A 24,516-nucleotide genomic window follows, 5' to 3' on the forward strand; every position below is an offset into this window, starting at 1 on the left:
TTCTCATTCAAAGTTGCAAGTTACTATGTAGGAACAAGTTTGTATAGGTATTTCAAAGATGCCCAGAACTGAGCTAAACTTGGTATGTGTCCAACTCCTAGAAATAACTTCATGCCCCATCTCCCTTACTTCCAGCTAGTAAGGATCACATAATTCCTAACAAAGTTTTGACACAGATTCCCAATTCGGGCATTCAGAACATATAGCACGTTGCTGTAAGCAAGCACATTCTCATTCAAAGTTGAAAGTTACTATGTAGGAACAAGTTTGTATAGGTATTTCAAAGATGCCCAGAACTGAGCTAAACTTGGTATGTGTCCAACTCCTAGAAATAACTTCATGCCCCATCTCCCTTACTTCCAGCTAGTAAGGATCACATAATTCCTAACAAAGTTTTGACACAGATTCCCAATTCGGGCATTCAGAACATATAGCACGTTGCTGTAAGCAAGCAGATTCTCATTAATGATGCAAGTTACTAGGTAGCAACAAGTTTGTATAGGTATTTCACAGATGCCCAGAACTGAGCTAAACTTGGTATGTGTCCAACTCCTAGAAATATCTTCATGCCCCATCTCCCTTACTTCCAGCTAGTAAGGATCACATAATTCCTAACAAAGTTTTGACACAGATTCCCAATTCGGGCATTCAGAACATATAGCACGTTGCTGTAAGCAAGCACATTTTCATTCAAAGTTGCAAGTTACTATGTAGGAACAAGTTTGTATAGGTATTTCAAAGATGCCCAGAACTGAGCTAAACTTGGTATGTGTCCAACTCCTAGAAATAACTTCATGCCCCATCTCCCTTACTTCCAGCTAGTAAGGATCACATAATTCCTAACAAAGTTTTGACACAGATTCCCAATTCGGGCATTCAGAACATATAGCACGTTGCTGCAAGCAAGCACATTCTCATTCAAAGATGCAAGTTACTATGTAGGAACAAGTTTGTATAGGTATTTCAAAGATGCCCAGAACTGAGCTAAATTTGGTATGTTTCCAACTCCTAGAAATAACTTCATGCCCCATCTCCCTTACTTCCAGCTAGTAAGGATCACATAATTCCTAACAAAGTTTTGACACAGATTCCCAATTCGGGCATTCAGAACATGTAGCACGTTGCTGTAAGCAAGCACATTCTCATTCAAAGTTGAAAGTTACTATGTAGGAACAAGTTTGTATAGGTATTTCAAAGATGCCCAGAACTGAGCTAAACTTGGTATGTGTCCAACTCCTAGAAATAACTTCATGCCCCATCTCCCTTACTTCCAGCTAGTAAGGATCACATAATTCCTAACAAAGTTTTGACACAGATTCCCAATTCGGGCATTCAGAACATATAGCACGTTGCTGTAAGCAAGCAGATTCTCATTAATGATGCAAGTTACTATGTAGCAACAAGTTTGTATAGGTATTTCACAGATGCCCAGAACTGAGCTAAACTTGGTATGTGTCCAACTCCTAGAAATAACTTCATGCCCCATCTCCCTTACTTCCAGCTAGTAAGGATCACATAATTCCTAACAAAGTTTTGACACAGATTCCCAATTCGGGCATTCAGAACATATAGCACGTTGCTGTAAGCAAGCACATTCTCATTCAAAGATGCAAGTTACTATGTAGTAACAAGTTCTTATAGGTATTTCAAAGATGCCCAGAACTGAGCTAAACTTGGGATGTGTCCAACTCCTAGAAATAACTTCATGCCCCATCTCCCTTACTTCCAGCTAGTAAGGATCACATAATTCCTAACAAAGTTTTGACACAGATTCCCAATTCGGGCATTCAGAACATATAGCACGTTGCTGTAAGCAAGCACATTCTCATTCAAAGATGCAAGTTACTATGTAGGAACAAGTTCGTATAGGTATTTCAAAGATGCCCAGAACTGAGCTAAACTTGGGATGTGTCCAACTCCTAGAAATAACTTCATGCTCCATCTACCTTACTTCCAGCTAGTAAGGATCACATAATTCCTAACAAAGTTTTGACACAGATTGCCAATTCGGGCATTCAGAACATATAGCACGTTGCTGTAAACAAGCACATTCTCATTCAAAGATGCAAGTTACTATGTAGGAACAAGTTCGTATAGGTATTTCAAAGATGCCCAGAACTGAGCTAAACTTGGTATGTGTCCAACTCCTAGAAATAACTTCATGCCCCATCTCCCTTACTTCCAGCTAGTAAGGATCACATAATTCCTAACAAAGTTTTGACACAGATTCCCAATTCGGGCATTCAGAACATATAGCACGTTGCTGCAAGCAAGCACATTCTAATTCAAAGATGCAAGTTACTGTGTAGGAACAAGTTTGTATAGGTATTTCAAAGATGCCCAGAACTGAGCTAAACTTGGTATGTGTCCAACTCCTAGAAATAACTTCATGCCCCATCTCCCTTACTTCCAGCTAGTAAGGATCACATATTTCCTAACAAAGTTTTGACACAGATTCCCAATTCGGGCATTCAGAACATATAGCACGTTGCTGTAAGCAAGCAGATTCTCATTAATGATGCAAGTTACTATGTAGCAACAAGTTTGTATAGGTATTTCAAAGATGCCCAGAACTGAGCTAAACTTGGTATGTGTCCAACTCCTAGAAATAACTTCATGCCCCATCTCCCTTACTTCCAGCTAGTAAGGATCACATAATTCCTAACAAAGTTTTGACACAGATTCCCAATTCGGGCATTCAGGACATATAGCACGTTGCTGTAAGCAAGCACATTCTCATTCAAAGTTGCAAGTTACTATGTAGGAACAAGTTTGTATAGGTATTTCAAAGATGCCCAGAACTGAGCTAAACTTGGTATGTGTCCAACTCCTAGAAATAACTTCATGCCCCATCTCCCTTACTTCCAGCTAGTAAGGATCACATAATTCCTAACAAAGTTTTGACACAGATTCCCAATTCGCGCATTCAGAACATATAGCACGTTGCTGTAAGCAAGCAGATTCCCATTCAAAGATGCAAGTTACTATGTAGGAACAAGTTTGTATAGGTATTTCAAAGATGCCCAGAACTGAGCTAAACTTGCTATGTGTCCAACTCCTAGAAATAACTTCATGCCCCATCTCCCTTACTTCCAGCTAGTAAGGATGACATAATTCCTAACAAAGTTTTGACACAGATTCCCAATTCGGGCATTCAGAACATATAGCACGTTGCTGTAAGCAAGCACATTCTCATTCAAAGTTGCAAGTTACTATGTAGGAACAAGTTTGTATAGGTATTTCAAAGATGCCCAGAACTGAGCTAAACTTGGTATGTGTCCAACTCCTAGAAATAACTTCATGCCCCATCTCCCTTACTTCCAGCTAGTAAGGATCACATAATTCCTAACAAAGTTTTGACACAGATTCCCAATTCGGGCATTCAGAACATATAGCACGTTGCTGTAAGCAAGCACATTCTAATTCAAAGATGCAAGTTACTGTGTAGGAACAAGTTTGTATAGGTATTTCAAAGATGCCCAGAACTGAGCTAAACTTGGTATGTGTCCAACTCCTAGAAATAACTTCATGCCCCATCTCCCTTACTTCCAGCTAGTAAGGATCACATAATTCCTAACAAAGTTTTGACACAGATTCCCAATTCGGGCATTCAGAACATATAGCACGTTTCTGTAAGCAAGCACATTCTCACTCAAAGTTGCAAGTTACTATGTAGGAACAAGTTTGTATAGGTATTTCAAAGATGCCCAGAACTGAGCTAAACTTGGTATGTGTCCAACTCCTAGAAATAACTTCATGCCCCATCTCCCTTACTTCCAGCTAGTAAGGATCACATAATTCCTAACAAAGTTTTGACACAGATTCCCAATTCGGGCATTCAGAACATATAGCACGTTGCTGTAAGCAAGCACATTCTCATTCAAAGTTGCAAGTTACTATGTAGGAACAAGTTTGTATAGGTATTTCAAAGATGCCCAGAACTGAGCTAAACTTGGTATGTGTCCAACTCCTAGAAATAACTTCATGCCCCATCTCCCTTACTTCCAGCTAGTAAGGATCACATATTTCCTAACAAAGTTTTGACACAGATTCCCAATTCGGGCATTCAGAACATATAGCACGTTGCTGTAAGCAAGCAGATTCTCATTAATGATGCAAGTTACTATGTAGCAACAAGTTTGTATAGGTATTTCAAAGATGCCCAGAACTGAGCTAAACTTGGTATGTGTCCAACTCCTAGAAATAACTTCATGCCCCATCTCCCTTACTTCCAGCTAGTAAGGATCACATAATTCCTAACAAAGTTTTGACACAGATTCCCAATTCGGGCATTCAGAACATATAGCACGTTGCTGTAAGCAAGCACATTCTCATTCAAAGATGCAAGTTACTATGTAGGAACAAGTTCGTATAGGTATTTCAAAGATGCCCAGAACTGAGCTAAATTGGTGTGTGTCCAACTCCTAGAAATAACTTCATGCCCCATCTCCCTTACTTCCAGCTAGTAAGGATCACATAATTCCTAACAAAGTTTTGACACAGATTCCCAATTCGGGCATTCAGAACATATAGCACGTTGCTGTAAGCAAGCAGATTCTCATTAATGATGCAAGTTACTATGTAGGAACAAGTTTGTATAGGTATTTCAAAGATGCCCAGAACTGAGCTAAACTTGGTATGTGTCCAACTCCTAGAAATAACTTCATGCCCCATCTCCCTTACTTCCAGCTAGTAAGGATCACATAATTCCTAACAAAGTTTTGACACAGATTCCCAATTCGGGCATTCAGAACATATAGCACGTTGCTGTAAGCAAGCACATTCTCATTCAAAGATGCAAGTTACTATGTAGGAACAAGTTCGTATAGGTATTTCAAAGATGCCCAGAACTGAGCTAAACTTGGTATGTGTCCAACTCCTAGAAATAACTTCATGCCCCATCTCCCTTACTTCCAGCTAGTAAGGATCACATAATTCCTAACAAAGTTTTGACACAGATTCCCAATTCGGGCATTCAGAACATATAGCACGTTGCTGTAAGCAAGCACATTCTCATTCAAAGTTGCAAGTTACTATGTAGGAACAAGTTTGTATAGGTATTTCAAAGATGCCCAGAACTGAGCTAAACTTGGTATGTGTCCAACTCCTAGAAATAACTTCATGCCCCATCTCCCTTACTTCCAGCTAGTAAGGATCACATAATTCCTAACAAAGTTTTGACACAGATTCCCAATTCGGGCATTCAGAACATATAGCACGTTGCTGTAAGCAAGCACATTCTCATTCAAAGATGCAAGTTACTATGTAGGAACAAGTTTGTATAGGTATTTCAAAGATGCCCAGAACTGAGCTAAACTTGGTATGTGTCCAACTCCTAGAAATAACTTCATGCCCCATCTCCCTTACTTCCAGCTAGTAAGGATCACATAATTCCTAACAAAGTTTTGACACAGATTCCCAATTCGGGCATTCAGAACATATAGCACGTTGCTGTAAGCAAGCACATTCTCATTCAAAGATGCAAGTTACTATGTAGGAACAAGTTCGTATAGGTATTTCAAAGATGCCCAGAACTGAGCTAAATTGGTGTGTGTCCAACTCCTAGAAATAACTTCATGCCCCATCTCCCTTACTTCCAGCTAGTAAGGATCACATAATTCCTAACAAAGTTTTGACACAGATTCCCAATTCGGGCATTCAGAACATATAGCACGTTGCTGTAAGCAAGCAGATTCTCATTAATGATGCAAGTTACTATGTAGGAACAAGTTTGTATAGGTATTTCAAAGATGCCCAGAACTGAGCTAAACTTGGTATGTGTCCAACTCCTAGAAATAACTTCATGCCCCATCTCCCTTACTTCCAGCTAGTAAGGATCACATAATTCCTAACAAAGTTTTGACACAGATTCCCAATTCGGGCATTCAGAACATATAGCACGTTGCTGTAAGCAAGCACATTCTCATTCAAAGATGCAAGTTACTATGTAGGAACAAGTTCGTATAGGTATTTCAAAGATGCCCAGAACTGAGCTAAACTTGGTATGTGTCCAACTCCTAGAAATAACTTCATGCCCCATCTCCCTTACTTCCAGCTAGTAAGGATCACATAATTCCTAACAAAGTTTTGACACAGATTCCCAATTCGGGCATTCAGAACATATAGCACGTTGCTGTAAGCAAGCACATTCTCATTCAAAGTTGCAAGTTACTATGTAGGAACAAGTTTGTATAGGTATTTCAAAGATGCCCAGAACTGAGCTAAACTTGGTATGTGTCCAACTCCTAGAAATAACTTCATGCCCCATCTCCCTTACTTCCAGCTAGTAAGGATCACATAATTCCTAACAAAGTTTTGACACAGATTCCCAATTCGGGCATTCAGAACATATAGCACGTTGCTGTAAGCAAGCACATTCTCATTCAAAGATGCAAGTTACTATGTAGGAACAAGTTTGTATAGGTATTTCAAAGATGCCCAGAACTGAGCTAAACTTGGTATGTGTCCAACTCCTAGAAATAACTTCATGCCCCATCTCCCTTACTTCCAGCTAGTAAGGATCACATAATTCCTAACAAAGTTTTGACACAGATTCCCAATTCGGGCATTCAGAACATATAGCACGTTGCTGTAAGCAAGCACATTCTCATTCAAAGATGCAAGTTACTATGTAGGAACAAGTTTGTATAGGTATTTCAAAGATGCCCAGAACTGAGCTAAACTTGGTATGTGTCCAACTCCTAGAAATAACTTCATGCCCCATCTCCCTTACTTCCAGCTAGTAAGGATCACATAATTCCTAACAAAGTTTTGACACAGATTCCCAATTCGGGCATTCAGAACATATAGCACGTTGCTGTAAGCAAGCACATTCTCATTCAAAGTTGCAAGTTACTATGTAGGAACAAGTTCGTATAGGTATTTCAAAGATGCCCAGAACTGAGCTAAACTTGGTATGTGTCCAACTCCTAGAAATAACTTCATGCCCCATCTCCCTTACTTCCAGCTAGTAAGGATCACATAATTCCTAACAAAGTTTTGACACAGATTCCCAATTCGGGCATTCAGAACATATAGCACGTTGCTGTAAGCAAGCACATTCTCATTCAAAGTTGCAAGTTACTATGTAGGAACAAGTTCGTATAGGTATTTCAAAGATGCCCAGAACTGAGCTAAACTTGGTATGTGTCCAACTCCTAGAAATAACTTCATGCCCCATCTCCCTTACTTCCAGCTAGTAAGGATCACATAATTCCTAACAAAGTTTTGACACAGATTCCCTATTCGGGCATTCAGAACATATAGCACGTTGCTGTAAGCAAGCACATTCTCATTCAAAGATGCAAGTTACTATGTAGGAACAAGTTCGTATAGGTATTTCAAAGATGCCCAGAACTGAGCTAAACTTGGTATGTGTCCAACTCCTAGAAATAACTTCATGCCCCATCTCCCTTACTTCCAGCTAGTAAGGATCACATAATTCCTAACAAAGTTTTGACACAGATTCCCAATTCGGGCATTCAGAACATATAGCACGTTGCTGTAAGCAAGCACATTCTCATTCAAAGATGCAAGTTACTATGTAGGAACAAGTTCGTATAGGTATTTCAAAGATGCCCAGAACTGAGCTAAACTTGGTATGTGTCCAACTCCTAGAAATAACTTCATGCCCCATCTCCCTTACTTCCAGCTAGTAAGGATCACATAATTCCTAACAAAGTTTTGACACAGATTCCCAATTCGGGCATTCAGAACATATAGCACGTTGCTGTAAGCAAGCACATTCTCATTCAAAGTTGCAAGTTACTATGTAGGAACAAGTTTGTATAGGTATTTCAAAGATGCCCAGAACTGAGCTAAACTTGGTATGTGTCCAACTCCTAGAAATAACTTCATGCCCCATCTCCCTTACTTCCAGCTAGTAAGGATCACATAATTCCTAACAAAGTTTTGACACAGATTCCCAATTCGGGCATTCAGAACATATAGCACGTTGCTGTAAGCAAGCACATTCTCATTCAAAGATGCAAGTTACTATGTAGGAACAAGTTTGTATAGGTATTTCAAAGATGCCCAGAACTGAGCTAAACTTGGTATGTGTCCAACTCCTAGAAATAACTTCATGCCCCATCTCCCTTACTTCCAGCTAGTAAGGATGACATAATTCCTAACAAAGTTTTGACACAGATTCCCAATTCGGGCATTCAGAACATATAGCACGTTGCTGTAAGCAAGCACATTCTCATTCAAAGTTGCAAGTTACTATGTAGGAACAAGTTTGTATAGGTATTTCAAAGATGCCCAGAACTGAGCTAAACTTGGTATGTGTCCAACTCCTAGAAATAACTTCATGCCCCATCTCCCTTACTTCCAGCTAGTAAGGATCACATATTTCCTAACAAAGTTTTGACACAGATTCCCAATTCGGGCATTCAGAACATATAGCACGTTGCTGTAAGCAAGCAGATTCTCATTAATGATGCAAGTTACTAGGTAGCAACAAGTTTGTATAGGTATTTCAAAGATGCCCAGAACTGAGCTAAACTTGGTATCTGTCCAACTCCTAGAAATAACTTCATGCCCCATCTCCCTTACTTCCAGCTAGTAAGGATCACATAATTCCTAACAAAGTTTTGACACAGATTCCCAATTCGGGCATTCAGAACATATAGCACGTTGCTGTAAGCAAGCACCTTCTCATTCAAAGATGCAAGTTACTATGTAGGAACAAGTTCTTATAGGTATTTCAAAGATGCCCAGAACTGAGCTAAACTTGGGATGTGTCCAACTCCTAGAAATAACTTCATGCCCCATCTCCCTTACTTCCAGCTAGTAAGGATCACATAATTCCTAACAAAGTTTTGACACAGATTCCCAATTCGGGCATTCAGAACATATAGCACGTTGCTGTAAGCAAGCACATTCTCATTCAAAGATGCAAGTTACTATGTAGGAACAAGTTTGTATAGGTATTTCAAAGATGCCCAGAACTGAGCTAAACTTGGGATGTGTCCAACTCCTAGAAATAACTTCATGCTCCATCTCCCTTACTTCCAGCTAGTAAGGATCACATAATTCCTAACAAAGTTTTGACACAGATTGCCAATTCGGGCATTCAGAACATATAGCACGTTGCTGTAAACAAGCACATTCTCATTCAAAGATGCAAGTTACTATGTAGGAACAAGTTCGTATAGGTATTTCAAAGATGCCCAGAACTGAGCTAAACTTGGTATGTGTCCAACTCCTAGAAATAACTTCATGCCCCATCTCCCTTACTTCCAGCTAGTAAGGATCACATAATTCCTAACAAAGTTTTGACACAGATTGCCAATTCGGGCATTCAGAACATATAGCACGTTGCTGTAAGCAAGCACATTCTCATTCAAAGTTGCAAGTTACTATGTAGGAACAAGTTTGTATAGGTATTTCAAAGATGCCCAGAACTGAGCTAAACTTGGTATGTGTCCAACTCCTAGAAATAACTTCATGCCCCATCTCCCTTACTTCCAGCTAGTAAGGATCACATAATTCCTAACAAAGTTTTGACACAGATTCCCAATTCGGGCATTCAGAACATATAGCACGTTGCTGCAAGCAAGCACATTCTAATTCAAAGATGCAAGTTACTGTGTAGGAACAAGTTTGTATAGGTATTTCAAAGATGCCCAGAACTGAGCTAAACTTGGTATGTGTCCAACTCCTAGAAATAACTTCATGCCCCATCTCCCTTACTTCCAGCTAGTAAGGATCACATAATTCCTAACAAAGTTTTGACACAGATTCCCAATTCGGGCATTCAGAACATATAGCACGTTGCTGTAAGCAAGCACATTCTCATTCAAAGTTGCAAGTTACTATGTAGCAACAAGTTTGTATAGGTATTTCAAAGATGCCCAGAACTGAGCTAAAATTGGTATGTGTCCAACTCCTAGAAATAACTTCATGCCCCATCTCCCTTACTTCCAGCTAGTAAGGATCACATATTTCCTAACAAAGTTTTGACACAGATTCCCAATTCGGGCATTCAGAACATATAACACGTTGCTGTAAGCAAGCAGATTCTCATTAATGATGCAAGTTACTAGGTAGCAACAAGTTTGTATAGGTATTTCAAAGATGCCCAGAACTGAGCTAAACTTGGTATGTGTCCAACTCCTAGAAATAACTTCATGCCCCATCTCCCTTACTTCCAGCTAGTAAGGATCACATAATTCCTAACAAAGTTTTGACACAGATTCCCAATTCGGGCATTCAGAACATATAGCACGTTGCTGTAAGCAAGCACCTTCTCATTCAAAGATGCAAGTTACTATGTAGGAACAAGTGTGTATAGGTATTTCAAAGATGCCCAGAACTGAGCTAAACTTGGGATGTGTCCAACTCCTGGAAATAACTTCATGCCCCATCTCCCTTACTTCCAGCTAGTAAGGATCACATAATTCCTAACAAAGTTTTGACACAGATTCCCAATTCGGGCATTCAGAACATATAGCACGTTGCTGTAAACAAGCACATTCTCATTCAAAGATGCAAGTTACTATGTAGGAACAAGTTCGTATAGGTATTTCAAAGATGCCCAGAACTGAGCTAAACTTGGTATGTGTCCAACTCCTAGAAATAACTTCATGCCCCATCTCCCTTACTTCCAGCTAGTAAGGATCACATAATTCCTAACAAAGTTTTGACACAGATTGCCAATTCGGGCATTCAGAACATATAGCACGTTGCTGTAAGCAAGCACATTCTCATTCAAAGTTGCAAGTTACTATGTAGGAACAAGTTTGTATAGGTATTTCAAAGATGCCCAGAACTGAGCTAAACTTGGTATGTGTCCAACTCCTAGAAATAACTTCATGCCCCATCTCCCTTACTTCCAGCTAGTAAGGATCACATAATTCCTAACAAAGTTTTGACACAGATTCCCAATTCGGGCATTCAGAACATATAGCACGTTGCTGTAAGCAAGCACATTTTCATTCAAAGTTGCAAGTTACTATGTAGGAACAAGTTTGTATAGGTATTTCAAAGATGCCCAGAACTGAGCTAAACTTGGTATGTGTCCAACTCCTAGAAATAACTTCATGCCCCATCTCCCTTACTTCCAGCTAGTAAGGATCACATAATTCCTAACAAAGTTTTGACACAGATTCCCAATTTGGGCATTCAGAACATATAGCACGTTGCTGCAAGCAAGCACATTCTCATTCAAAGATGCAAGTTACTATGTAGGAACAAGTTTGTATAGGTATTTCAAAGATGCCCAGAACTGAGCTAAATTTGGTATGTTTCCAACTCCTAGAAATAACTTCATGCCCCATCTCCCTTACTTCCAGCTAGTAAGGATCACATAATTCCTAACAAAGTTTTGACACAGATTCCCAATTCGGGCATTCAGAACATATAGCACGTTGCTGTAAGCAAGCACATTCTCATTCAAAGTTGAAAGTTACTATGTAGGAACAAGTTTGTATAGGTATTTCAAAGATGCCCAGAACTGAGCTAAACTTGGTATGTGTCCAACTCCTAGAAATAACTTCATGCCCCATCTCCCTTACTTCCAGCTAGTAAGGATCACATAATTCCTAACAAAGTTTTGACACAGATTCCCAATTCGGGCATTCAGAACATATAGCACGTTGCTGTAAGCAAGCAGATTCTCATTAATGATGCAAGTTACTAGGTAGCAACAAGTTTGTATAGGTATTTCACAGATGCCCAGAACTGAGCTAAACTTGGTATGTGTCCAACTCCTAGAAATAACTTCATGCCCCATCTCCCTTACTTCCAGCTAGTAAGGATCACATAATTCCTAACAAAGTTTTGACACAGATTCCCAATTCGGGCATTCAGAACATATAGCACGTTGCTGTAAGCAAGCACATTCTCATTCAAAGATGCAAGTTACTATGTAGTAACAAGTTCTTATAGGTATTTCAAAGATGCCCAGAACTGAGCTAAACTTGGGATGTGTCCAACTCCTAGAAATAACTTCATGCCCCATCTCCCTTACTTCCATCTAGTAAGGATCACATAATTCCTAACAAAGTTTTGACACAGATTCCCAATTCGGGCATTCAGAACATATACCACGTTGCTGTAAGCAAGCACATTCTCATTCAAAGATGCAAGTTTCTATGTAGGAACAAGTTCGTATAGGTATTTCAAAGATGCCCAGAACTGAGCTAAACTTGGGATGTGTCCAACTCCTAGAAATAACTTCATGCTCCATCTCCCTTACTTCCAGCTAGTAAGGATCACATAATTCCTAACAAAGTTTTGACACAGATTCCCTATTCGGGCATTCAGAACATATAGCACGTTGCTGTAAACAAGCACATTCTCATTCAAAGATGCAAGTTACTATGTAGGAACAAGTTCGTATAGGTATTTCAAAGATGCCCAGAACTGAGCTAAACTTGGTATGTGTCCAACTCCTAGAAATAACTTCATGCCCCATCTCCCTTACTTCCAGCTAGTAAGGATCACATAATTCCTAACAAAGTTTTGACACAGATTGCCAATTCGGGCATTCAGAACATATAGCACGTTGCTGTAAGCAAGCACATTCTCATTCAAAGTTGCAAGTTACTATGTAGGAACAAGTTCGTATAGGTATTTCAAAGATGCCCAGAACTGAGCTAAACTTGGTATGTGTCCAACTCCTAGAAATAACTTCATGCCCCATCTCCCTTACTTCCAGCTAGTAAGGATCACATAATTCCTAACAAAGTTTTGACACAGATTCCCAATTCGGGCATTCAGAACATATAGCACGTTGCTGTAAGCAAGCACATTTTCATTCAAAGTTGCAAGTTACTATGTAGGAACAAGTTTGTATAGGTATTTCAAAGATGCCCAGAACTGAGCTAAACTTGGTATGTGTCCAACTCCTAGAAATAACTTCATGCCCCATCTCCCTTACTTCCAGCTAGTAAGGATCACATAATTCCTAACAAAGTTTTGACACAGATTCCCAATTCGGGCATTCAGAACATATAGCACGTTGCTGCAAGCAAGCACATTCTCATTCAAAGATGCAAGTTACTATGTAGGAACAAGTTTGTATAGGTATTTCAAAGATGCCCAGAACTGAGCTAAATTTGGTATGTGTCCAACTCCTAGAAATAACTTCATGCCCCATCTCCCTTACTTCCAGCTAGTAAGGATCACATAATTCCTAACAAAGTTTTGACACAGATTCCCAATTCGGGCATTCAGAACATATAGCACGTTGCTGTAAGCAAGCACATTCTCATTCAAAGTTGAAAGTTACTATGTAGGAACAAGTTTGTATAGGTATTTCAAAGATGCCCAGAACTGAGCTAAACTTGGTATGTGTCCAACTCCTAGAAATAACTTCATGCCCCATCTCCCTTACTTCCAGCTAGTAAGGATCACATAATTCCTAACAAAGTTTTGACACAGATTCCCAATTCGGGCATTCAGAACATATAGCACGTTGCTGTAAGCAAGCAGATTCTCATTAATGATGCAAGTTACTAGGTAGCAACAAGTTTGTATAGGTATTTCACAGATGCCCAGAACTGAGCTAAACTTGGTATGTGTCCAACTCCTAGAAATAACTTCATGCCCCATCTCCCTTACTTCCAGCTAGTAAGGATCACATAATTCCTAACAAAGTTTTGACACAGATTCCCAATTCGGGCATTCAGAACATATAGCACGTTGCTGTAAGCAAGCACATTCTCATTCAAAGATGCAAGTTACTATGTAGTAACAAGTTCTTATAGGTATTTCAAAGATGCCCAGAACTGAGCTAAACTTGGGATGTGTCCAACTCCTAGAAATAACTTCATGCCCCATCTCCCTTACTTCCAGCTAGTAAGGATCACATAATTCCTAACAAAGTTTTGACACAGATTCCCAATTCGGGCATTCAGAACATATAGCACGTTGCTGTAAGCAAGCACATTCTCATTCAAAGATGCAAGTTACTATGTAGGAACAAGTTCGTATAGGTATTTCAAAGATGCCCAGAACTGAGCTAAACTTGGGATGTGTCCAACTCCTAGAAATAACTTCATGCTCCATCTCCCTTACTTCCAGCTAGTAAGGATCACATAATTCCTAACAAAGTTTTGACACAGATTGCCAATTCGGGCATTCAGAACATATAGCACGTTGCTGTAAACAAGCACATTCTCATTCAAAGATGCAAGTTACTATGTAGGAACAAGTTCGTATAGGTATTTCAAAGATGCCCAGAACTGAGCTAAACTTGGTATGTGTCGAACTCCTAGAAATAACTTCATGCCCCATCTCCCTTACTTCCAGCTAGTAAGGATCACATAATTCCTAACAAAGTTTTGACACAGATTCCCAATTCGGGCATTCAGAACATATAGCACGTTGCTGTAAGCAAGCACATTCTCATTCAAAGTTGCAAGTTACTATGTAGGAACAAGTTTGTATAGGTATTTCAAAGATGCCCAGAACTGAGCTAAACTTGGTATGTGTCCAACTCCTAGAAATAACTTCATGCCCCATCTCCCTTACTTCCAGCTAGTAAGGATCACATAATTCCTAACAAAGTTTTGACACAGATTCCCAATTCGGGCATTCAGAACATATAGCACGTTGCTGCAAGCAAGCACATTCTAATTCAAAGATGCAAGTTACTGTGTAGGAACAAGTTTGTATAGGTATTTCAAAGATGCCCAGAACTGAGCTAAACTTGGTATGTGTCCAACTCCTAGAAATAACTTCATGCCCCATCTCCCTTACTTCCAGCTAGTAAGGATCACATAATTCCTAACAAAGTTTTGACACAGATTCCCAATTCGGGCATTCAGAACATATAGCACGTTTCTGTAAGCAAGCACATTCTCACTCAAAGTTGCAAGTTACTATGTAGGAACAAGTTTGTATAGGTATTTCAAAGATGCCCAGAACTGAGCTAAACTTGGTATGTGTCCAACTCCTAGAAATAACTTCATGCCCCATCTCCCTTACTTCCAGCTAGTAAGGATCACATAATTCCTAACAAAGTTTTGACACAGATTCCCAATTCGGGCATTCAGAACATATAGCACGTTGCTGTAAGCAAGCACATTCTCACTCAAAGTTGCAAGTTACTATGTAGCAACAAGTTTGTATAGGTATTTCAAAGATGCCCAGAACTGAGCTAAACTTGGTATGTGTCCAACTCCTAGAAATAACTTCATGCCCCATCTCCCTTACTTCCAGCTAGTAAGGATCACATATTTCCTAACAAAGTTTTGACACAGATTCCCAATTCGGGCATTCAGAACATATAGCACGTTGCTGTAAGCAAGCAGATTCTCATTAATGATGCAAGTTACTATGTAGCAACAAGTTTGTATAGGTATTTCAAAGATGCCCAGAACTGAGCTAAACTTGGTATGTGTCCAACTCCTAGAAATAACTTCATGCCCCATCTCCCTTACTTCCAGCTAGTAAGGATCACATAATTCCTAACAAAGTTTTGACACAGATTCCCAATTCGGGCATTCAGAACATATAGCACGTTGCTGTAAGCAAGCAGATTCTCATTAATGATGCAAGTTACTATGTAGGAACAAGTTTGTATAGGTATTTCAAAGATGCCCAGAACTGAGCTAAACTTGGTATGTGTCCAACTCCTAGAAATAACTTCATGCCCCATGTCCCTTACTTCCAGCTAGTAAGGATCATATAATTCCTAACAAAGTTTGGACACAGATTCCCAATTCGGGCATTCAGAACATATAGCACGTTGCTGTAAGCAAGCACATTCTCATTCAAAGTTGCAAGTTACTATGTAGCAACAAGTTTGTATAGGTATTTCAAAGATGCCCAGAACTGAGCTAAACTTGGTATGTGTCCAACTCCTAGAAATAACTTCATGCCCCATCTCCCTTACTTCCAGCTAGTAAGGATCACATATTTCCTAACAAAGTTGTGACACAGATTCCCAATTCGGGCATTCAGAACATATAGCACGTTGCTGTAAGCAAGCAGATTCTCATTAATGATGCAAGTTACTAGGTAGCAACAAGTTTGTATAGGTATTTCAAAGATGCCCAGAACTGAGCTAAACTTGGTATGTGTCCAACTCCTAGAAATAACTTCATGCCCCATCTCCCTTACTTCCAGCTAGTAAGGATCACATAATTCCTAACAAAGTTTTGACACAGATTCCCAATTCGGGCATTCAGAACATATAGCACGTTGCTGTAAGCAAGCACCTTCTCATTCAAAGATGCAAGTTACTATGTAGGAACAAGTTCTTATAGGTATTTCAAAGATGCCCAGAACTGAGCTAAACTTGGGATGTGTCCAACTCCTAGAAATAACTTCATGCCCCATCTCCCTTACTTCCAGCTAGTAAGGATCACATAATTCCTAACAAAGTTTTGACACAGATTCCCAATTCGGGCATTCAGAACATATAGCACGTTGCTGTAAGCAAGCACATTCTCATTCAAAGATGCAAGTTACTATGTAGGAACAAGTTTGTATAGGTATTTCAAAGATGCCCAGAACTGAGCTAAACTTGGGATGTGTCCAACTCCTAGAAATAACTTCATGCTCCATCTCCCTTACTTCCAGCTAGTAAGGATCACATAATTCCTAACAAAGTTTTGACACAGATTGCCAATTCGGGCATTCAGAACATATAGCACGTTGCTGTAAACAAGCACATTCTCATTCAAAGATGCAAGTTACTATGTAGGAACAAGTTCGTATAGGTATTTCAAAGATGCCCAGAACTGAGCTAAACTTGGTATGTGTCCAACTCCTAGAAATAACTTCATGCCCCATCTCCCTTACTTCCAGCTAGTAAGGATCACATAATTCCTAACAAAGTTTTGACACAGATTGCCAATTCGGGCATTCAGAACATATAGCACGTTGCTGTAAGCAAGCACATTCTCATTCAAAGTTGCAAGTTACTATGTAGGAACAAGTTTGTATAGGTATTTCAAAGATGCCCAGAACTCAGCTAAACTTGGGATGTGTCCAACTCCTAGAAATAACTTCATGCCCCATCTCCCTTACTTCCAGCTAGTAAGGATCACATAATTCCTAACAAAGTTTTGACACAGATTCCCAATTCGGGCATTCAGAACATATAGCACGTTGCTGCAAGCAAGCACATTCTAATTCAAAGATGCAAGTTACTGTGTAGGAACAAGTTTGTATAGGTATTTCAAAGATGCCCAGAACTGAGCTAAACTTAGTATGTGTCCAACTCCTAGAAATAACTTCATGCCCCATCTCCCTTACTTCCAGCTAGTAAGGATCACATATTTCCTAACAAAGTTTTGACACAGATTCCCAATTCGGGCATTCAGAACATATAGCACGTTGCTGTAAGCAAGCAGATTCTCATTAATGATGCAAGTTACTATGTAGCAACAAGTTTGTATAGGTATTTCAAAGATGCCCAGAACTGAGCTAAACTTGGTATGTGTCCAACTCCTAGAAATAACTTCATGCCCCATCTCCCTTACTTCCAGCTAGTAAGGATCACATAATTCCTAACAAAGTTTTGACACAGATTCCCAATTCGGGCATTCAGAACATATAGCACGTTGCTGTAAGCAAGCACATTCTCATTCAAAGATGCAAGTTACTATGTAGGAACAAGTTCGTATAGGTATTTCAAAGATGCCCAGAACTGAGCTAAACTTGGTATGTGTCCAACTCCTAGAAATAACTTCATGCCCCATCTCCCTTACTTCCAGCTAGTAAGGATCACATAATTCCTAACAAAGTTTTGACACAGATTCCCAATTCGGGCATTCAGAACATATAGCACGTTGCTGTAAGCAAGCACATTCTCATTCAAAGATGCAAGTTACTATGTAGGAACAAGTTTGTATAGGTATTTCAAAGATGCCCAGAACTGAGCTAAACTTGGTATGTGTCCAACTCCTAGAAATAACTTCATGCCCCATCTCCCTTACTTCCAGCTAGTAAGGATCACATAATTCCTAACAAAGTTTTGACACAGATTCCCAATTCGGGCATTCAGAACATATAGCACGTTGCTGTAAGCAAGCACATTTTCATTCAAAGTTGCAAGTTACTATGTAGGAACAAGTTTGTATAGGTATTTCAAAGATGCCCAGAACTGAGCTAAACTTGGTATGTGTCCAACTCCTAGAAATAACTTCATGCCCCATCTCCCTTACTTCCAGCTAGTAAGGATCACATAATTCCTAACAAAGTTTTGACACAGATTCCCAATTCGGGCATTCAGAACATATAGCACGTTGCTGCAAGCAAGCACATTCTCATTCAAAGATGCAAGTTACTATGTAGGAACAAGTTTGTATAGGTATTTCAAAGATGCCCAGAACTGAGCTAAACTTGGTATGTTTCGAACTCCTAGAAATAACTTCATGCCCCATCTCCCTTACTTCCAGCTAGTAAGGATCACATAATTCCTAACAAAGTTTTGACACAGATTCCGAATTCGGGCATTCAGAACATATAGCACGTTGCTGTAAGCAAGCACATTCTCATTCAAAGATGCAAGATACTATGTAGGAACAAGTTTGTATAGGTATTTCAAAGATGCCCAGAACTGAGCTAAACTTGGTATGTGTCCAACTCCTAGAAATAACTTCATGCCCCATCTCCCTTACTTCCAGCTAGTAAGGATCACATAATTCCTAACAAAGTTTTGACACAGATTCCCAATTCGGGCATTCAGAACATATAGCACGTTGCTGTAAGCAAGCACATTCTCATTCAAAGTTGCAAGTTACTATGTAGGAACAAGTTTGTATAGGTATTTCAAAGATGCCCAGAACTGAGCTAAACTTGGTATGTGTCCAACCCCTAGAAATAACTTCATGCCCCATCTCCCTTACTTCCAGCTAGTAAGGATCACATAATTCCTAACAAAGTTTTGACACAGATTCCCAATTCGGGCATTCAGAACATATAGCACGTTGCTGTAAGCAAGCACATTTTCATTCAAAGTTGTAAGTTACTATGTAGGAACAAGTTTGTATAGGTATTTCAAAGATGCCCAGAACTGAGCTAAACTTGGTATGTGTCCAACTCCTAGAAATAACTTCATGCCCCATCTCCCTTACTTCCAGCTAGTAAGGATCACATAATTCCTAACAAAGTTTTGACACAGATTCCCAATTCGGGCATTCAGAACATATAGCACGTTGCTGTAAGCAATCACATTTTCATTCAACGTTGCAAGTTACTATGTAGGAACAAGATTGTATAGGTATTTCAAAGATGCCCAGAACTGAGCTAAACTTGGTATGTGTCCAACTCCTAGAAATAACATCAAGCCCCATCTCCCTTACTTCCAGCTAGTAAGGATCACATAATTCCTAACAAAGTTTTGACACAGATTCCCAATTCGGGCATTCAGAACATATACCACGTTGCTGTAAGCAAGCACATTCTCATTCAAAGTTGCAAGTTACTATGTAGGAACAAGTTTGTATAGGTATTTCAAGATGCCCAGAACTGAGCTAAACTTGGTATGTGTCCAACTCCTAGAAATAACTTCATGCCCCATCTCCCTTACTTCCAGCTAGTAAGGATCACATAATTCCTAACAAAGTTTTGACACAGATTCCCTATTCGGGCATTCAGAACATATAGCACGTTGCTATAAGCAAGCAGATTCTCATTCAAAGATGCAAGTTACTATGTAGGAACAAGTTTGTATAGGTATTTCAAAGATGCCCAGAACTGAGCTCAAATTGGTATGTGTCCAACTCCTAGAAATAACTTCATGCCCCATCTCCCTTACTTCCAGCTAGTAAGGATCACATAATTCCTAACAAAGTTTTGACACAGATTCCCAATTCGGGCATTCAGAACATATAGCACGTTGCTGTAAGCAAGCAGATTCCCATTCAAAGATGCAAGTTACTATGTAGGAAGAAGTTTGTATAGGTATTTCAAAGATGCCCAGAACTGAGCTAAACTTGGTATGTGTCCAACTCCTAGAAATAACTTCATGCCCCATCTCCCTTACTTCCAGGTAGTAAGGATCACATAATTCCTAACAAAGTTTTGACACAGATTGCCAATTCGGGCATTCATAACATATAGCACGTTGCTGTAAGCAAGCAGATTCTCATTAATGCTGCAAGTTACTATGTAGCAACAAGTTTGTATAGGTATTTCAAAGATGCCCAGAACTGAGCTAAACTTGGTATGTGTCCAACTCCTAGAAATAAATTCATGCCCCATCTCTCTTACTTCCAGCTAGTAAGGATCACATAATTCCTAACAAAATTTTGACACAGATTGCCAATTCGGGCATTCAGAACATATAGCACGTTGCTGTAAGCAAGCACATTCTCATTCAAAGATGCAAGTTACTATGTAGGAACAAGTTTGTATAGGTATTTCAAAGATGCCCAGAACTGAGCTAAACTTGGTATGTGTCCAACTCCTAGAAATAACTTCATGCCCCATCTCCCTTACTTCCAGCTAGTAAGGATCACATAATTCCTAACAAAGTTTTGACACAGATTCCCAATTCGGGCATTCAGGACATATAGCACGTTGCTGTAAGCAAGCACATTCTCATTCAAAGTTGCAAGTTACTATGTAGGAACAAGTTTGTATAGGTATTTCAAAGATGCCCAGAACTGAGCTAAACTTGGTATGTGTCCAACTCCTAGAAATAACTTCATGCCCCATCTCCCTTACTTCCAGCTAGTAAGGATCACATAATTCCTAACAAAGTTTTGACACAGATTCCCAATTCGCGCATTCAGAACATATAGCACGTTGCTGTAAGCAAGCAGATTCCCATTCAAAGATGCAAGTTACTATGTAGGAACAAGTTTGTATAGGTATTTCAAAGATGCCCAGACTGAGCTAAACTTGCTATGTGTCCAACTCCTAGAAATAACTTCATGCCCCATCTCCCTTACTTCCAGCTAGTAAGGATGACATAATTCCTAACAAAGTTTTGACACAGATTCCCAATTCGGGCATTCAGAACATATAGCACGTTGCTGTAAGCAAGCACATTCTCATTCAAAGATGCAAGTTACTATGTAGGAACAAGTTTGTATAGGTATTTCAAAGATGCCCAGAACTGAGCTAAACTTGGTATGTGTCCAACTCCTAGAAATAACTTCATGCCCCATCTCCCTTACTTCCAGCTAGTAAGGATCACATAATTCCTAACAAAGTTTTGACACAGATTCCCAATTCGGGCATTCAGAACATATAGCACGTTGCTGTAAGCAAGCACATTCTCATTCAAAGATGCAAGTTACTAGGTAGGAACAAGTTTGTATAGGTATTTCAAAGATGCCCAGAACTGAGCTAAACTTGGTATGTGTCCAACTCCTAGAAATAACTTCATGCCCCATCTCCCTTACTTCCAGCTAGTAAGGATCACATAATTCCTAACAAGTTCTGACACAGATTCCCAATTCGGGCATTCAGAACATATAGCACGTTGCTGTAAGCAAGCACATTCTCATTCAAAGTTGCAAGTTACTATGTAGTAACAAGTTTGTATAGGTATTTCAAAGATGCCCAGAACTGAGCTAAACTTGGTATGTGTCCAACTCCTAGAAATAACTTCATGCCCCATCTCCCTTACTTCCAGCTAGTAAGGATCACATAATTCCTAACAAAGTTTTGACACAGATTGCCAATTCGGGCATTCAGAACATATAGCACGTTGCTGTAAGCAAGCACATTCTCATTCAAAGACGCAAGTTACTATGTAGGAACAAGTTTGTATAGGTATTTCAAAGATGCCCAGAACTGAGCTAAACTTGGTATGTGTCCAACTCCTAGAAATAACTTCATGCCCCATCTCCCTTACTTCCAGCTAGTAAGGATCACATAATTCCTAACAAAGTTTTGACACAGATTCCCAATTCGGGCATTCAGAACATATACCACGTTGCTGTAAGCAAGCACATTCTCATTCAAAGTTGCAAGTTACTATGTAGGAACAAGTTTGTATAGGTATTTCAAAGATGCCCAGAACTGAGCTAAACTTGGTATGTGTCCAACTCCTAGAAATAACTTCATGCCCCATCTCCCTTACTTCCAGCTAGTAAGGATCACATAATTCCTAACAAAGTTTTGACACAGATTCCCTATTCGGGCATTCAGAACATATAGCACGTTGCTGTAAGCAAGCACATTCTCATTCAAAGATGCAAGTTACTATGTAGGAACAAGTTTGTATAGGTATTTCAAAGATGCCCAGAACTGAGCTAAACTTGGTATGTGTCCAACTGCTAGAAATAACTTCATGCCCCATCTCTCTTACTTCCAGCTAGTAAGGATCACATAATTCCTAACAAAGTTTTGACACAGATTCCCTATTCGGGCATTCAGAACATATAGCACGTTGCTTTAAGCAAGCACATTTTCATTCAAAGTTGCAAGTTGCTAGGTAGGAACAAGTTTGTATAGGTATTTCAAAGATGCCCAGAACTGAGCTAAATTTGGTATTTGTCCAACTCCTAGAAATAACTTCATGCCCCATCTCCCTTACTTCCAGCTAGTAAGGATCACATAATTCCTAACAAAGTTTTGACACAGATTCCCTATTCGGGCATTCAGAACATATAGCACGTTGCTATAAGCAAGCAGATTCTCATTCAAAGATGCAAGTTACTAGGTAGGAACAAGTTTGTATAGGTATTTCAAAGATGCCCAGAACTGAGCTCAACTTGGTATGTGTCCAACTCCTAGAAATAACTACATGCCCCATCTCCCTTACTTCCAGCTAGTAAGGATCACATAATTCCTAACAAAGTTTTGACACAGATTCCCAATTCGGGCATTCAGAACATATAGGACGTTGCTGCAAGCAAGCACATTCTCATTAAAAGTTGCAAGTTACTATGTAGGAACAAGTTTGTATTGGTATTTCAAATATGCCCAGAACTGAGCTAAACTTGGTATGTGTCCAACTCCTAGAAATAACTTCATGCCCCATCTCCCTTACTTCCAGCTAGTAAGGATCACATAATTCCTAACAAAGTTTTGACACATATTCCCAATTCGGGCATTCAGAACATATAGCACGTTGCTGTAAGCAAGCAGATTCCCATTCAAAGATGCAAGTTACTATGTAGGAACAAGTTTGTATAGGTATTTCAAAGATGCGCAGAACTGAGCTAAACTTGCTATGTGTCCAACTCCTAGAAATAACTTCATGCCCCATCTCCCTTACTTCCAGCTAGTAAGGATCACATAATTCCTAACAAAGTTTTGACACAGATTCCCAATTCGGGCATTCAGAACATATAGCACGTTGCTGTAAGCAAGCAGATTCTCATTAATGATGCAAGTTACTAGGTAGCAACAAGTTTGTATAGGTATTTCAAAGATGCCCAGAACTGAGCTAAACTTGGTATGTGTCCAACTCCTAGAAATAACTTCATGCCCCATCTCCCTTACTTCCAGCTAGTAAGGATCACATAATTCCTAACAAAGTTTTGACACAGATTCCCAATTCGGGCATTCAGAACATATAGCACGTTGCTGTAAGCAAGCACCTTCTCATTCAAAGATGCAAGTTACTATGTAGGAACAAGTTCTTATAGGTATTTCAAAGATGCCCAGAACTGAGCTAAACTTGGTATGTGTCCAACTCCTAGAAATAACTTCATGCCCCATCTCCCTTACTTCCAGCTAGTAAGGATCACATAATTCCTAACAAAGTTTTGACACAGATTCCCAATTCGGGCATTCAGAACATATAGCACGTTGCTGTAAGCAAGCACATTCTCATTCAAAGTTGCAAGTTACTATGTAGCAACAAGTTTGTATAGGTATTTCAAAGATGCCCAGAACTGAGCTAAACTTGGTATGTGTCCAACTCCTAGAAATAACTTCATGCCCCATCTCCCTTACTTCCAGCTAGTAAGGATCACATATTTCCTAACAAAGTTTTGACACAGATTCCCAATTCGGGCATTCAGAACATATAGCACGTTGCTGTAAGCAAGCAGATTCTCATTAATGATGCAAGTTACTATGTAGCAACAAGTTTGTATAGGTATTTCAAAGATGCCCAGAACTGAGCTAAACTTGGTATGTGTCCAACTCCTAGAAATAACTTCATGCCCCATCTCCCTTACTTCCAGCTAGTAAGGATCACATAATTCCTAACAAAGTTTTGACACAGATTCCCAATTCGGGCATTCAGAACATATAGCACGTTGCTGTAAGCAAGCAGATTCTCATTAATGATGCAAGTTACTATGTAGGAACAAGTTTGTATAGGTATTTCAAAGATGCCCAGAACTGAGCTAAACTTGGTATGTGTCCAACTCCTAGAAATAACTTCATGCCCCATGTCCCTTACTTCCAGCTAGTAAGGATCATATAATTCCTAACAAAGTTTGGACACAGATTCCCAATTCGGGCATTCAGAACATATAGCACGTTGCTGTAAGCAAGCACATTCTCATTCAAAGTTGCAAGTTACTATGTAGCAACAAGTTTGTATAGGTATTTCAAAGATGCCCAGAACTGAGCTAAACTTGGTATGTGTCCAACTCCTAGAAATAACTTCATGCCCCATCTCCCTTACTTCCAGCTAGTAAG

The sequence above is a fragment of the Diceros bicornis genome, chromosome 14, assembly GCF_020826845.1.
Source record: "Diceros bicornis minor isolate mBicDic1 chromosome 14, mDicBic1.mat.cur, whole genome shotgun sequence".
NCBI lineage: Eukaryota > Metazoa > Chordata > Mammalia > Perissodactyla > Rhinocerotidae > Diceros > Diceros bicornis.